This window comes from Phalacrocorax carbo, chromosome 5 (genome assembly GCF_963921805.1).
Source record: "Phalacrocorax carbo chromosome 5, bPhaCar2.1, whole genome shotgun sequence".
Classification (NCBI taxonomy): Eukaryota; Metazoa; Chordata; class Aves; order Suliformes; family Phalacrocoracidae; genus Phalacrocorax; species Phalacrocorax carbo.
Window position 1 is genome coordinate 58800138 of NC_087517.1, and position 13111 is coordinate 58813248.

At 40.8% G+C, this 13111-nt stretch overlaps 1 protein-coding gene across 6 annotated transcripts in view; it reads right to left on the bottom strand.

The window, feature by feature from the left end:
• DENND2B (DENN domain containing 2B) overlaps positions 1 to 13111 on the bottom strand; it is a 184687-nt gene that overhangs the window by 136228 nt on the left and 35348 nt on the right. For 4 of the 6 annotated variants that reach the window (XM_064452672.1, XM_064452671.1, XM_064452668.1 and 1 more), the window contains one exon: positions 6140 to 6228. The gene's annotated coding sequence lies outside the window, so the exon portion shown is untranslated. Of the gene's footprint in view, positions 1 to 5474; positions 5622 to 6139; positions 6229 to 13111 lie in introns of those variants that run through there. The other 2 variants (XM_064452670.1, XM_064452673.1) reach the window with 2 other exon arrangements.

The window sequence follows — 13111 nt, forward strand, 5'->3', positions numbered from 1 at the left end:
TGCCCAGGCAGGAGCAGGGTCTTGCTTACAGGTGGCATACATGGGCAGTGCTTTCCACAGGAAATGAAAGAGGTGGCCAGAGAGCCATCTGTGCATGTCCCAGGGTGATACTACTCAGTACGTGTTGCAGTACTGCAACCTAACGTAATGTACTGCTGCTGATAAAAGAGCACTGAAAAAACAATGTTTGCCCTTAGGTCTTCATACGGTTCCCAAAAGCCAATCTGCTGCCCTGAGCATGAATATAGCAGGGTCAGTGCAATGGTGAAACCCAGACTGATGCACAGCAGAGCAGGTCTAATCCAGAGCATATCCAGTGTCCAAAAGTGGGGGTTTTTCACTCTTCCCTCTGAAAGCAACTTGACTCTTCTCCAAAAACTAACACCAGAATGAGTGACTTGAAATTATTTTTTAGGCAGGTTTCTGAAGACTGAGTTGCGCTATGCCCCCTTCCTGCAACAACATGCCAGGAAATCCCTGGGGAGCTCTCCCAGGAACTGCTAAGGGATGAATGCAACAGGCTGAGCTGTTCAGCTTCTCACCTCCCCCAGCACGGGTTTGAACATGTTGACAGCAGAGTGGTATGAAGATGGTTTTGCTCCCTACAAATCTTTTGATAAACAGGATTGTGCTCTACATCAGAGATTTTTCTTTGTAACTTTTAGTCAATACTTTCTTGGCTTGCCACTCTTGACAACTCAGTCTCAAAACAGATCTCTCTGGGATACGCTGTTCAAATTAATCAGCTGTCAGCTATTCTCCTTTTAAAACTAATAATAGAAGGTCTGCATGAGCCTGTGAGAGACTGAAACATGGGAATGCGAATTGTGCAGCTGCAAATGTTTCCATACTGCTGCAGCTCTCAAATTGCTTTTTGCTCTCTACCAGGGAAACATGAAATAGCATTGCAGGGAGCAGGTTTTGTACTGTCAAAATTCTCCAACTGTCTTCAGTTTTTCCATGATGTGGTAAATGCTTAGTGATGCCTTTTAACTTTCAAGCACACTTTAAAGAGGGGAGGGATGTTCTGGTCAAAACCAACAGGCTCAGCTAGACCAGGAGCATGGGATAATTTGATGGCTTGTATCCTTTGGATGCCAGCTGCACAAGGGAAGCCAAATTGTGCTCTTGCCATTAGCGGAAGTTTTAGCCTCTGATTCATCTTCTTGTCATCAAACTGCATCAGGATGGGGAAAAAAAGGTTCAAGGGGGGAGCACTGCCTTTGACAGGATGGGGAAATGGGACTCCTTTGAACAGCCCCTTGTATACAGCATTTTGGCTCCAAGAGGGCAGGGAGGATTAATGCTACATGAGGCTTGAACTAAGAATAAGAGCTAGTACTGGAGGAAAGCCAACTGTGTAACACTCCTCTAACTGCTTAGGGAACTCTGTTGTTGTCACGTGAAACTGAGAAACAACTGGGAGGGTCTGTTCAAAAAGTGCTCAGGGTAGAAGCACATTTGCAAAGCCTGATGAAGGAACAAAAGCGAGCAGCACCTGCCTCTTCCAGGTCTGTCTGCAGCTAGTGCTGTCAGGGAACTTTGTCCCTACCAGCAGTAGGTTCATTGTCAGCCTGAAAAATATTTTTAAAGCCTTTCAGGCTTTTAAGAGAAATAAGAAGTTTAAAACCCAGACCGGAAGCCTTAATTATAACAGATTTGTGTGAAAGTTGCCAGATCTCTCCCTGCTCTGTGATCAGGGTTGTGCCAAGAGTCTGCTTTATGTCACACTCGCAACTGTGTTAAGTTCAGCAAAGTAACTGGGTCAAAGATGCAAAAGCAGAACAGAGATCACTGATTAGCACTAATGAAAGCCTGCACTGCAGAGCAGAGTGACAGTGCAATCATTTCAAGGTTCTTGCTGTAATTACAAGGTAGCCACACTCATATTCAGTGTGAGCTGTTCAGAACAAATCCTTTTGCACATCACATTTTACACCTTAGAAAGTCACTCAAGAGTCACCATGACCAGAAAAGAGTACATGAGAATAAACAACTGTGAGAACTAGTTGTTCATACTGCTGGAATTGAAATTAACTAACAGGAAATGAGGAAAGATTTGAGCATCCTCATAAGCAGCTCTTCTAAATATGCAGCACTGTTGTTTTCAATCAATGAATTCCACCTATTGTGAACATAAGGTTATAGATAGAGAATACTGATCTCATGTTCAAGAATTTAATGGTGCATCTGTCCACAACTGTAACACCAAGTGCTCTGAAGATCACTCGACCTTCAAATAAAACAGCAGAAATGAAGACAGCAACAGTGTTTTTCCAGAGTCTTACAGACTTTCCATAAGAAGAAAAATTGAAGGGACTAGAGTTATTTAGAGAAGGGAGAAAGAGCAAAAACAAGTATAGAATGATACAGACAAATTCAGTCCAAGGCTTATAGGTAGCCTCACCTCATTCGCAAGCAAAGCAGTGTATTTCCAAGTAATAAAGACAAATATGTCAACTTAGCAATTAACCTGGAACCCACTGCAACAGACAACAGGGAAACATATGCTGTCAACCTCTGGATAGAGGGAGTACAAGCAGTTACACAAAAGATTATCTTACGCAAGATAAAACAAGCAATTAGAACATTATAACTCAATATAAAAATTACTTATTAGATAATAAAAAGAGAACAAAAATAGATTTCTACCATGTCCTTCCATTTTCCTTCTAAGTGCAATGAGGCAGGACACAACTAATCCTATCAAAAAAACCCACATTAAGTTATCTGGAAATCTCAAAAGCCACTGACTATCCACAGGCAGAACGTGGGCATAGAGCCATTGTCAAAAAAGTGGTGGACACATGGGACCAATGAGGAGATTTATGTTGAGACAACAATATAAAGCAACTCACTTCAAGATACAAAAATCAATGCACTTAAAGTGACAACTACAGCAGGCAAACACTGGGCTAAGGACCATAGCGTACCTATCCACAAAAGCACACAGCCACTATGCCTGCACAGACAGCTGCAAGAACTCTACATGTGTTATTGGGTATAGCAGCAGCCCTCTTGAGTTGCTTACTCCCTTAACAGATATAAAAAATATCGTGTGCCAATGCCTATGTGCTGATAGTTACGTTTATACCTAACCATAGTAGGTCAGCTATAAGATAACTTATTATAAGTGTAGTTTTAAATATATTATTTTTTATTTATTTCCTACTGGTAAGGAATACACAGTATATAACATATGCAAACTTCATTTGGAACCATTCAGAATGCTAGGACATATGGAAATTATATTAAAGGACTATGGGAATGATGGCTTGTATCACTTTTCAAAGTAACATGTAAATACTACAACACAGATCATTAAGGGAAATGCCACTCAGTCAGAAACACTGGAAGAGAACTCACCAGGCTTCCCACTGCATCACACCACACAACAGATAAATGCCAAAAAGCAACTGTTGCCTTTGGAGTGCCCAATTTGCAACACCTTGCAGAGATCTCTCAGGAGTCTCAAGCTGACCATCTGTAAAATGTAAGCACTTAAATGCAGTGATTCTGATTCTGAAAATCATGATCTTTTTCTGTCTCAGAAGTTTCAGGGAATAATAGCATTTATCCAAGTTTAAGGCTATTTTGTGGGGAAATCATCAGAGTGTTCCTTCTTAAGGAGGGGAATGGTTTGAACTAACACACCAGCTCCACAGATATTTCCCTCCTAATCAAGAATGGCACAAGGATTTCTTACTAAACTGCTCCTCAACCATCAAATGGATGAAAAGTTGTTATTTTTTCCAATCACTTAACCAGGTTATTAATTGATATTCACTAATGGCAGTATTTTATTTATAGAATCAGGCTGGTCAAATCTGGTAGGCAAGATGGGGACACAAAGTGTTAGACTGCTGATCAGCCCTCAGTTCACAGATGTCAGTTGTCAGTTTTGTATGCATGTTGTAGAAAGATTGCCTGCTCCAGGACAGCCTGCTTCTCCCTCAGGAATGCTCTACTGGCAGATAACAGCAACAACAGTGTTTTCCCCCTAAAGTCTTCCTCAAACTCCTCCCTGAAACACAGCTGATACTGCTCTTTAATCAAGGAACAATTTGCACACACAGATATATACACGTGCATGCACACACACGTACACACACAGTCATATACAATGGCCATTTTTGAGGAGGGGAGGTGGGATAAAAGGATTCGATTTCCATTCACTGCACTTGCCCCCTCCAGGACAATTTTAGGAGAAAGTAGAAAAAAGCATCACCATTATCTCCAGCGTGTGCTAGCAGCCACTCAGCAGAGCCTGGCATTGTTTGGAGGAACACAAAAGACCGTCTGTTTGGAAAGTTCAAGAAAGAAAGCAGAGAGCCTGGTCCTACAGTCAAAAGACTGAAACAGAGGCTGAGAAGTTCTCAGGCAGAGGCTGATCCAAAGCCTTTTGAAGCTGACGGGAAAAATCCCATGAACTCCGGCACACTTTGGATCATGCCTGAAATGCACAGAAGGGAGCAAAGCAGCATAAAAGTAGAAATGAGCATCTGCTAGAGGGGAGTTTAAACAGAATAGAGGTGACCTAATCTTTTCATCATGGTTCTCAGTACAGTGTATTTTTGTGATGTTCAAGCAAGTAGGATTATATCAATTTTCTAAGTCTTTTCATTAGGACATAGCAGTTGCACATTAATCATTAGGTATTTTTCCGCTTAAAATGCTATGCACGCTACCCTATTGTTGAGTGTTGAATACAGCATTTAGCAAATGTCTTTGAGGAAAGGGAGGAAAAAGACCTTTTCAAACTGGTGAAATTATTAGTGTTCTGCTTTCTTCCCCCACTACCCTCTTCCAAAAAGGCTGGTTTAAAGCTATGAAAAAGACAGCCCAGGACTGAAAACCTTATTAAAAACAATGCTGCCAGCATCATCTCTTCATAAGCACCAGTTTGAGACAGAGTCCAGCCCAGAAGCAGCTCTTTAGCAGCACATTCTCCAACAATTGCTAAAGGATCCCAAGTCCGTGGAGGTTCCAAATACTCTGCTTAATTACAGTGCAATTAATTTTTCTCATTAAAGATTAATATATGAGCATCCAAAAAGAAAGGCGTATCTTCTAAACTCCATAACACTTCCATAATTATTTTCTTGCATGTAGGAATAATTGTTCCAGTGATTTTAAAGTTCAGTACTGTCTAGGTCCTAAATGACATTTCTGGAAATCAATTTGTTCGAAACTCTTTTTTTTTTTTTTCTAAACATTTCTTGCAGCCTTTGCACAAGATTCAACAAAGAGCCAAAGTATCTTTTTTTTTTTTTTTTCTCCTTAAAAAATGCAGGATGTTTCCTCTTTCCCTGGCTAATAGAATCCAACTGTTGCTGCATGACATCATTCCCCAGCGCTAGGGAATCCAAGCTTGCTCAGACACTCGGCTGGGAGTAAACATGACAGGAAAAAAAAAAAAAAACAACCAACTTTAAAATGGGAGGAAATAACATTAAAAAGGCAATTTTTGTTACCTGAAATTTGGAGCATTTCCCTTTCCACTCCATTCTTAGATTTGTATTTCCCAGACAAAACTGTCTTATTATCTGACGCAATCAGAAAACCAGTCGTTTAGCGTCTAATACCTGCTGTGCTTCCCACAACTCCTTCATATGACCTTTCGCAGCACTGATTCCAGCTAAAATGATTGCAGAGAACACAGACTGGCCGGGCCAGTTGTCATGGAGATATCTCTCTCTCTTTTCATACGCGCGCGCACATACACACACATACAGATTTAAACAATTCTGGGAGGCATCCACAAAACAGCATGCCTTTTCATCAGCTAAGTTTTTGAAGCATTCCACCCCTCCTCCAAGCCCTCCCTAGAGTCAGCCCAGGAAGCTGAGCTTTCCTGAGCTGAGCTTTGGTCACGAATCGATTGTTGAAATTAGAGATACTGCCTTTTAAAAAACGAAACCCACCACAGAACTCATACTTTTTTTCCCCCCAGGAAGGAAGAGAGAGATCTTTGCTTGCCAAAGCTTTGAACTAGAAGTAAATCTATTGCATTCAAACCTGCAGGCTATTTGTCTTTGCCCAATTTCTTATGAATTTGATATCTGAAAGCACTACATCTTTGTTGAAATACAGTCATGCAGATTACAAGAAACGCTGCTGCCATGCCCTTACTCCTTACCTTGCCGTTGTCCCAGTACCCAGCCAGTGACTTAATTAGCACAGGTATTCATCATGGTCATGCAGGACTTCCTGTATTCTTTCATGTTTCTGTAATTAAGAAGAAAAACATGCAGGTCAGGAACATGCAACTCAAACAAAACAAAAAAAAAGCCAAACAAGAAAAAACAGATACATTTGGAAGTTTTCTCGTACTGACCATAACTTTACACGCCTTGTACCAAAAACTCACTATCTCCCAGTTAAAGTAGAAATCCATTTCAATGACATTTGCGAATACAAGAACTGATTAATTTACCATATTCACTGGCACCATGGTTGCAAAACAAAACATTCCCAACATAAATAAAGACACACAACATTTTTTCCTTGACAAAAAAATTCTAAATTAATCCTCAGTAACGTCATATAGGAAAGCCTGGACTGATAAATCAAGAGAACAGAAAATACTTTTTAAAAAAAGAAAGAAAAAGAACATTTAGTAAGGAAATTCAGTAAAAAGTATTTGGACTCAGAACAGCAGCACTGGGCCCAAAGTTTTTACACCTTGATAAATAGCTTGGAGACTTACTCTTCAGAGGATTTAACTGGAGTCAGTCATTCAAACTTTTAAAACTTCATAAAAGATACTAAAGGGACTGCACGACACTGCTTTCTGCAAAGAATTGCACAAGCAACAGTCCCTCTAGTGGGCGTAAAATGGCAAAGCTGACTATGCCATACTAAGTAGGAAATCAACTTTTTCTCTATCAACCACTTCATTATGCTGTTATGATACTCCACCCCTGAATTAAAAACTTAAAATAGAATTAGCCTATGTGACCCTTTATATGTTATTTAGGGAGCTGAACACAAGAAAATGTGTATGTGCATTACATAATCAACACAGTTTATACACAAGGAGATATAAAAGAGTTCCAACATATTATTCTTCTGGTTGTGTTTGTAACATGATAGCAGAAGTGGGATTAATAAAAACCTAGACAGCGAGACGGCTGAGATGTCTTATGGGAACACCTGTCTCTCCATATAGCTATTAAAAAATATAAAATACTTTGGAGCATATTATTGACTGTACTTCTGAAAACTCTACATTTTGTGAATGACAGAGCTCCCAGCAGATTGTACACTTAAACCACCTTTCTTTCTATCAAAAACACTACCCAAAGGCATATACATGAGGCATATTTTACACTGCTACCAAAAACTGCATGCAGACTATTACCAGGTAGATGAATATAAAAAGATAGCTTCTTCAGCTGTCAATATTCCAGAAGATGCTGAAATGACATTACATGAAATATTTTTTCTTTACATTAAAGCAGCACATGCTAGGCTTGCAAGGTCACACTAAGTTCCCTTAAGAATGCACCAGTAAAGCCCAGCAGAACCATAGGAGCCAAATGTAAAAAATTATGATGTGTTTGTCTTGAAAAGTTCCCTTTGGTGTATGACTGAGTTAAACTCATCGCAAACTGCAAGTGGGCACAGTTTCAGCAGTGTAACTGGGGAAAGAGGGAGATGGGTAGCTCCTCCCAAGAAAGGAATGTTTTACCCTACATCACCGCAAAGGGAGTGCTCAAAGACATAGAAATAATAAAAAAAAAAAAAATAAACAACCTAGGAATTGATCAATGGACAGGTGAAATTGTTGACCAGTCTCAGATTTCCTATAGGCCCCATTACTGGTAGCATGGGGATATGTACCAACCACCTGCATCATGTCCCACTCCAGAATTTATCATAAGGCTTTGTAGCACTTCATTAGGTGGCCACATCCGCATATATGGCACAGATCTCAGGGGAGCATGCAAGGTAGCATTTATAAACAACTGAAAATGCTCATTGCATTACATATACACTCAGTTACAGTTTAAAGTTTCAAACAAAACAAATGAAGTCGTTAAAATATATTATGCATGTGCTAACATATAGATAACAAGCACAGTAGTAAAACTATGGCCCAAGCTTTAGTCTTGAGCAGGTGACTACCAGAGAAGACTCCAGACAAATACATTTCTATTTTAAGCTTCACAAATACACTCCCAGTCAATTCCTTGTCAAAAGGTAAAATATTTAGCTCAGATTGGCCTCAATGAACCAAGAACCATTCCCACCTTTTACTTTTTTCTCATTGGGCTTTTCTGTGAGCACATCAACACCTCAGAACAAGGGTTTAGTATCATAAACAGAGGACACAACGAACAGCTGATATCAGGTTATTAGAGTGTCATGGCTACACTGTGATAAGAAAACTTTAGAATATGTATCCTCATCCCCTGCAGGAGACTGACAATCCATTACTCACACATGGCTGATGTTTAGTTTCTTATTTCCGATACACTTCCCATTTCTGACTGGCTGAACACACTCTTTCCTATGCTCTGTGGTCACAAGCGCAGGATGCAGAAGCCACGTGACGCACGCAGGAGCAGACATGCACTGAGAAGGATGAGTGCACAGTGAGACAGTCCTCACTGGGGCACACCTGGCATCTCTGCCCTTGAGACTGGAAAGGGGAATATGAGCCACTCTCCCCACAAGCTGCATGGTCTAAGATTCTTTAAAGGAACACTTTCTAAATCAAGCAGCCACATCAGCAACAGGAGAGGAAACAAAAATGAGATTTGCTCCTAAACAACTCAGGAAATTTTATCACTTTCACTAGGTGAAAACACAACATCAACTCTGGGATATAAGAACACAAAACCAGAGATGAGCTACAGACTAAGCTGCCCACAACACCACCACAAACCTCTGGTAGGTGTAAATGGAGATTAATCACTGCACCAACTTCAGTAACATTTCAGCTTGCATTTTTAAAATAAAATGAAGTTCCATATAAAAATGATTTATTATTTTTCCCCCCTCCTCAAAATATTTTCTGCCCTTCAGCAGAGCTTCTGCCCCTTTCCCATAGAAGATTATTTCTCTTCCTCTCGTGTTACCTCTACATCACAGTTACTGACCATCTTTCCAGTCACCTCAATGTCACTGGAAAGTACCTGTTTGAACATAGAGAAATTAAAGTCTCAACAGCAAAAAGCAAAGCTTAAGTACCCTGTCCCAGTATGTTTTTAACCCAATACCATGGAAAGGCAAGTGCCTGCAGCTCCTGCTGACTTCACTGGGAGAGGCAGAGAGCTAAGCAGCACTTCCTCATCACCAGGCAGTGACTTGCAGAGGTATGGAAATAAGGGAAAAGGCCCCAGCCAGCTCATAATGTAAAGCATGCATGCACTACAAAAACTGTGCTCTCTGCACTTTATTTAGAGGCCCAGCACTCAATCCATTTGCATAGGGCATTCTGTCACTATCAGGTCAGTCAAGAAGATGACAACCAGGACAGCAGCCACCATACTCTTTGGAGCAGTCCCATAACACCATTAGGTTCTCCTTTGAATTAACAGTCCACAGCACTGGCCTTTATTGTTAACACTCAAAACAGTGGTGTAAAAGCACAGCAAAAGAGCAAATGGCACAAGTTTAACGCCTTTGATCCCAAAAGCATCATTCTACTGAAGTTAATAAAACTTCCACTGACTTCAGTGGCACATTAACTTCAATTTTGCCTCACTACATCACATTTTGCTAGGACTGTGGTATCACAGTAAATAGTACAAAAGAATATCATGGTCCTGCAAACAATAAAGCAAATTAGTTGACCCAACATATGAGCCCCCCAGTTGCAATGGGACTGTACAGGTGTAGGTCTAAGATCAGTCAGCTACAAACTTGTTTTCTTCCCCCGTTTCAGCATCAGATCCATTTCCCATAGTATTTCCACAACTCTCTCTTCTAGCAGAATTAAAAATCCCCATGACCTCTTTAATAGCCCAATGAGGATCATGTTTGAAGCACTGTACTGATTTCACTAAACCAGAAGAAAAAAGTGTCTATATATATAGACACACACACACAGTATGTATATAGGAAATTACTAATCATAGCTATGGACTCTTTGAGATGCTGCCAATCTCTTTATGGCTCTATATCCCATTTCAGTTTGATCTCATTCTGCAAATGAAAGCCTGTCATACTTGGGTCTGACCCTGACATCTCAACTGGGTGCAAGAGAGCAATTTGCAAAAGTTGCTAAGTGATTCAGTGAAACTAAGAGGATATCTGTACCTGGGGGGTCATGACAAGAAGCAGACACACATTCGACTCCTGTGCAAATACTCAGTCAGAAATAAAGTGGCTTAATTTTGTGGCTGTTATTGTTTTAGGCCCTCATTCAGCAAAGCACTTAAACATTGACTTCAAAAGAACTTAAAAATATGCCAAATGTGCTACAATATTTTACCAAAGTGGTGCTTTAGTAATGTTGTATGTTTTAGAAAAAAGAGACAGAAAGAGGTTTTATTTGGCAATTAAAGCTTTAAGATGTTGTTTGGAGATGTAACCAGGATATGCTCCCTATGCTAAACGTACTAATGAGATTGAAAATCTGCTGAGCAATAAGCTGAATAATTCCTTAATAAAACAACTTTAAAGCTGAACAGTGCGGAATTAACTCATGTATATTCCTGGTTTGAGAATTAGCCATACCTATGGTCTGATTCATGACAGGAGACACATATTACAGCTCAGCTCACCCTGCTAAGAAAGCAGTGCAAAGCCAAACAAGCCATACAAACTGGCTTTGGGCCCAGGGAGCCAATTCAGCCAGCCCTCAACGTCCCAGTGCTGCAAACTGTGTCAGATGGCACCAGGCCAAGGCACAAGCCAAGCCATAGGGATAACCAAAAGTTGGGAACCTCATGTAAATAAGTCCTTCTACTCCTTAGCTCTCCAGAGCCAGTCCTGTCTGCAACCCATCTGCACCCCAGTCAACACCCCTCCTGTGTGTGGCTGTGCTGTATCCCAGGCATGCCTGAAAAGGAAAGACAAGAAGCAGTGGGACCAAAACTGATGGAGGGGGGAAACCCCCAAGGGGAGACTATTTGTCCTATCTGGACAAAACAAGAAAATTTTGGCCTTTATAGGTGTTAGCCTCTTCCTATACCTTTTTTTTACTGCATATATCCCCATCAAGCGTGGTGGATTTCTGTCCCAAGAAGGGAGGAAAATGAGACAAGCAGGCTTCTTCTGGGAACTAACCATATCAGGAAAGATGTCAATGAGTTGTTTGAAATTCCACAGGAATTCTGATTTGACCCTACGTGAATGTGAGATTATCTCAGTTTCTTTTAGTTCACTACTGTTTCTTTTAAGTAGAAGCCAAAGGACAAGTTTCTGTTGCCACCATTCACAGTACACATCCTGCGACACAAGACACTATACATGGGACTAGAAGGCAATTTAAAAAACAGATCCCCACATGCCTGGAACTGCAATGCAAGCAGGGCTCAAGAATATAACTCTGGGAGGACTAAATCTTGTATGTATCTGAGCAAGTGCTGCAAAGCTGTGACTTAATGGTAACAGAGAGGCAGAATCCTTCTCAGAGCACATAACTGATGGGAAGAGAGATCCTTTAAGCCAAATCCCCTCCTGAAGAGACATTTTTCAAATTGTTAAGGTAGCCCTTCCTGTACTTGCATTCAGGTAGTGGGACAAAGACAAAGATGCTGTTGGGAACCATCTCTATTCTACAAAGCTAAACAAGGGAAGAGCATCTCTTAGCAAAGCAATGCACCCAAGGACAGGTATATTCAATAATCAGTGCTGGTTTCTGAAGCAGAACATGGATAGCAGTTGGGGTTTTGCATTTTTCCACCTTTGCAAGAGAGCTCTAAATTTAAACTCAAACTGGAGAATAAGAGAGCCTAAGGCTGAGCAACCAGTATATCACCTTGTTTACATGAGAAAAATCACAACCAATATCACTGTGCAGTCTTTGAACTTCTAAATAAATAAATAGATAAATAACTACAACATGTTTTGTGGTTCCTTTTGATCATCAGCTATGAAAGTTCACAGGAAGTTTATGCAACCCCCTGGATAGATAGACTGGATAGATTTTATCTTCCAAAGCCTATTAGCCAGGAAACTCTAAGAAAGTGTCAGCCTGATGTTCTTTTGGACAAAAAGCAATGACTTATCTGTGGGCTAACTTCTGCTGGTGGCTTTCTTTTAGTCACGACTTGAACCTCCAAGTTGGCCTGGAGACCTTGTGGACAGCTGGTCACGTGCTGGGGGGATGCCTGTGGGCCCTGCTTAGCATCTCTGGGGAGTAAGGGTACTGCGAGCATCAGACTAGCACTACTCCCATCACCTACACCCTATAGGAATCAAAGCCAGTGACAAGATGTGTTTTGTTATGCATATGACGACTTCATCTTTCATATTGCCATAATCATCATAGCAGGCAGATTTTAAGCCACAGACAGACAATAAAGCTATTTTCTTCTCTGTTTTGGATAGAGCAGATAAACAAAATATTGCTTTGAATATACAACTTCTTTCATCCTTTCATACATGGCCCCTCAGTGTGCTTTACAAAGCCAGATAAATGTCACTCCTGCAAGGCTGCTTGGAACAAAGGGGTTAAGTGGCTTTGTGTGTGAGGCTGCACAGTGGCCCCTCAGAAACAGCATGTGATCAACCAGGTTCTGAGCACCAGGCTCTGCTGCCTCCTATGAGATCACAGTTAGGACCTGGAAGCCAGTCAGGGTCAGCTAAATCCCAAGGTATATCATAACTTTTTTATTCCTGGAAAACAATTTGCTTGGACACAGGAAACAGCTGAAATTAAATTTTCCTTCTAGCTGGTTTCCACTGTCATGGAGGAAACAAAAGTCAGCGACAGTGCAGTGACTAGGATAAACTTGTGCAAAACAAAATAAATCCAAAAACCAGACCCTGCAGACAGTTCAAAAACATTTTGTGAATTCTGTGTTAGTTTCTCAGTATCTCGGTGTTTGCTGGGTTTAGCAGTGTATGTGGTATAGAGATGCCCAAATGAGCCACAACCATCATAACTCCAGAACTGGAAGCAGCACCGCCCCAACAGGACAACGCAGTGCTT